This window comes from Mirounga angustirostris, unplaced genomic scaffold, assembly GCF_029215605.1.
Source record: "Mirounga angustirostris isolate CCGP_5_RB_7025 unplaced genomic scaffold, mMirAng1.0.hap1 SCAF_1, whole genome shotgun sequence".
Taxonomy (NCBI): domain Eukaryota; kingdom Metazoa; phylum Chordata; class Mammalia; order Carnivora; family Phocidae; genus Mirounga; species Mirounga angustirostris.
In genome coordinates, this window is record NW_026991709.1 from 31,354,267 (window position 1) to 31,357,808 (window position 3,542).

A 3,542-nucleotide genomic window follows, 5' to 3' on the forward strand; every position below is an offset into this window, starting at 1 on the left:
CACCAATATTTGTTTTGTATTATAATAGAATTTCTTTTATAGAAACCAGTTGAGGAAAAAAATTAAAACTGTAACAAAATAAAAATCCCTCCAAAGCTATTTACTTTTAAAGATATCTACACATTTGAGCAGAGATACATTCAGAGTAATCTCAATAATAATAATAATAATAATAATAATAATAATAATATAAATTAGGCAACTGACTTCTGTCTGTCAAATACTTTCTTTTTTTCTCCTGTTTTGAATGGTTTTCTAACTAAGGAGTTGGAATTTTTTGGCACTATAGTATATACCAGAGCTAGATGTTGTCAGCACTGGGAGGCCAAAGATGTGAAAGAATCATAAAAACTTTTTTTTTTTTAAAGATTTTATTTATTTATTTTAGAGAGAGAGAATGAGAGACAGAGAGCATGAGAGGGAGGAGGGTCAGAGGGAGAAGCAGACTCCCTGCCGAGCAGGGAGCCCGATGCGGGACTCGATCCCGGGACTCCAGGATCATGACCTGAGCCGAAGGCAGTCGCTTAACCAACTGAGCCACCCAGGTGCCCATCATAAAAACTTTTTGAAAATTGAATTAACGTTCTGATTTTGGACTCTGTATGTTGCACTTGATTAGGCTAATGAAGACTCAGAATCCAAATGACCCACAATTACCACATGAAAGTAATCATGTCACAGATACAGAAGACAGCCTTGCTCAGAAAATTCATCAAATTGCCTCAGTAAATATGGAATGGAAGAACCTTTGCAGTTCCCACAATACATTAAGCTATTATTAATTTTAGTCTCTACCAAAAATATATGTCTCTATTGATTGGGTGCTGCTTGGTTTAATGCCTCCTTTATCTCTCTTTAGTTTCCTACTCTGAACCAATCTCCCACCCCATATCCTAACTGACATTAAAGTAGAGTTTGGAGAGAATAAAATTTATATTATCAACTCTGTAAAACAAGACAGGCACCAGGTATTTAGTTCTTGGATTATCACACTGAACTGAAGTCAGCTCATTAATCTTCTATTTTCACCCCAAGATTCCAAATCGACACACTTATGCAATTTAGCAGTAACAGAAATGATTAATAGGTTTCTCTGGTGCTAACCTAATTGCTATGACACTAAAGACAAGAACATTACAGAAGATAAAGCATTGAGACCAGAATTACCTCCCTTCTAGGTAGCAATCAGCTGTTAAAGGCAATTCTTGAACTCCTTTGAACAATAAACAAATTACTGCCACCAAGTATGGTTTTTGCCTTGGTGGATTCAACTACAAGACAGTCTCATTAACAAATCTTCACACCCAGCTAACTGTTTTCTATTTTTCCACAATTTCTCTTATCAAATGTCCCCAGAAAGAAAGTCCTTTAAAAAAAAAACTAATATTTTTATATTTTACTTCCATATAGCAACATATTTCCACATGCACCATAGTCTCAATTAGCAATAATCGCGCCTCGGATGAACCTCATTGGCTACGATACTGCCACTGCGCAAAGCTGCACCATAGTCTCAAATTTTTGTTTGATGTATATCAAATGTATGTGTAGATATATTTAACAAATAACAAATGGAGTGGGAAAAGGCAATAATTTGAAAAATCCATGCATCAGTCTTATTTGTGCTGTAGGGTAGCAGAATATGCCACCCCAAAATATGCCATTTTGGCATAAGGATTATTTTGAGCTCTAAAAACCATAGAGAAGAAGTTGATATAAGAAAAGCTCTCTGCCTCCCCCCTCTTTTATTTGTCTAAAAGCAGGACATAAATTTATAAAGATATTCCCCCCTCCCCTTCCTACCAGGAAGAACATGAGTTAATCACTGGAGATAACTCTAGACGTTTATGAGCCCAAAGATGGCACCAGAAGAATCTACATAACAAACCTTACTAACTAGCCCTTATCTTTCATTAATTTCCTCAACAATTTGCCTTTCACAAATTGTCACTCAAAAAACTCAAAATCCTTTTAACTTTGTCTTGTTTATTTCACTAAAAATGCACTGTTCTTTTGTTAAGATGATATAGAAGCCCAAGTTCTAACCACCACTTTGAGTTACACATCACCAAGCACTCCCATGTATAAAGATGCACGTGTTAATAAACTTTTGTTCATTTTCCTCTTGTCAATTTGTTTTTTATTGGTTTAATTTATAGGGCCTCAATCAACGACCCTAAGATGGGGTAGAGGGAAAGGAATTTTTATCCTTCTCTACAATACCATCTATGTATTTCCAAGAAAAGTTCTTTTCTATCCAAGTACGCAAAATATTGTTTCAGTATTTCTTTTTGGCTTTCTCAGTTTAGATGACCTAATCATAAATTGTCCCTTGGGTTACAAAATACTGAAGAATACATACCACAAACTGAATTGTCAAATATCTTAATTTTTCCAGTATTTTAAAAAAATGTAATGTCTTTAAGTTTCTCACATCAAACTGAAATATAACTTTTGATCACTTCAATGAATTGGTTATTTTCACCACAAACTGAAGCCTCATCCTAGGCTGTCTTCTCTTTATCAAACCAAATTAATGAATAGATGCCTGTATTTTATATTTAAAGCCCTATACAACATGATGGGAACATGCACTTCTAAATTGAAAAAGTGCACATGTGTTGACATTGTTGGCTACATGCTCATTGATATCATCTTAATACAATCTGTAGTACCTGTAATTTTCCCCTAAAATAGAGTTTGTCAGTTAAAAGAAAAATATTTTCTCTCCTTTTGTACTTTACGATTCTAATACTTTATTAAGCTGTTTAAAAAAGACATTCTAGCCTTCTTTAGGTTCTCTACTTGGTGGCATTGCCACCACTGAGTTTTTATTATGTAAATTATTGCAATCTGGTTAGCTCCTTCCATCTTTTTTCTTAACAAAAGGGGTCTGCAAGTGCTAATCAAAATGCTGCAATTTACATATTAATGAAGTTTTTATAATGACATTTTCTTCATACACAGGGTGAGCAAAAGGGAGACTTTTTATCCTTTTTTTTGAGAAAGCAACCACCAAATTTTGATCTTATAAAGTATCTTTAAAACTTTCCAAAGCTGATTGGAATGGCAATATGTATTTTAATCAGACACAGAATGAAAGCAGTAGGTATGGGCTTTACACATGTGATGTTTATAAGCAATATTTTTTGTATACATTCATGCACTTGTAATTACATAAAATGCTAAGGACGCGTTTGCCAGTGAGGATGCTGTGCATAATCAAGTCCTAATCATTTTCAGGAAAGGAAAAACATTCCACTAAAAGTGAGGAGAGACAAGGAGTGTTCAAAAGCTATGTCAAAAGTGTCCAGCTGTTTTCATAGAATATAGGTGATTTCCTGGTGCTAGCAAAATCCAGAAGAAACATTATAACAACTAGAAACATCTATAATTGCTATGAAGCCCAAGTACGAAGATCCACAAAAATAGGATAAGTGGATAAAATTAGTTAAAACAATCTTCTTAATAATGAGGTTCTCTGATTATAAAAGTACTTTAACCCTTTAGAATGTGTCACTAAAAACCAAGCTGAAAAAAAC

At 34.1% G+C, this 3,542-nt stretch overlaps 1 non-coding gene across 1 annotated transcript; it reads right to left on the minus strand.

Moving 5' to 3' along the window:
• Positions 1–1,364: 1,364 nt before the first annotated feature.
• On the minus strand, positions 1,365–1,502 carry LOC123834924 (U4 spliceosomal RNA). Its single transcript, XR_006788512.2, has one exon. It is a non-coding gene; the product is annotated as a U4 spliceosomal RNA (small nuclear RNA).
• Positions 1,503–3,542: the final 2,040 nt, after the last annotated feature.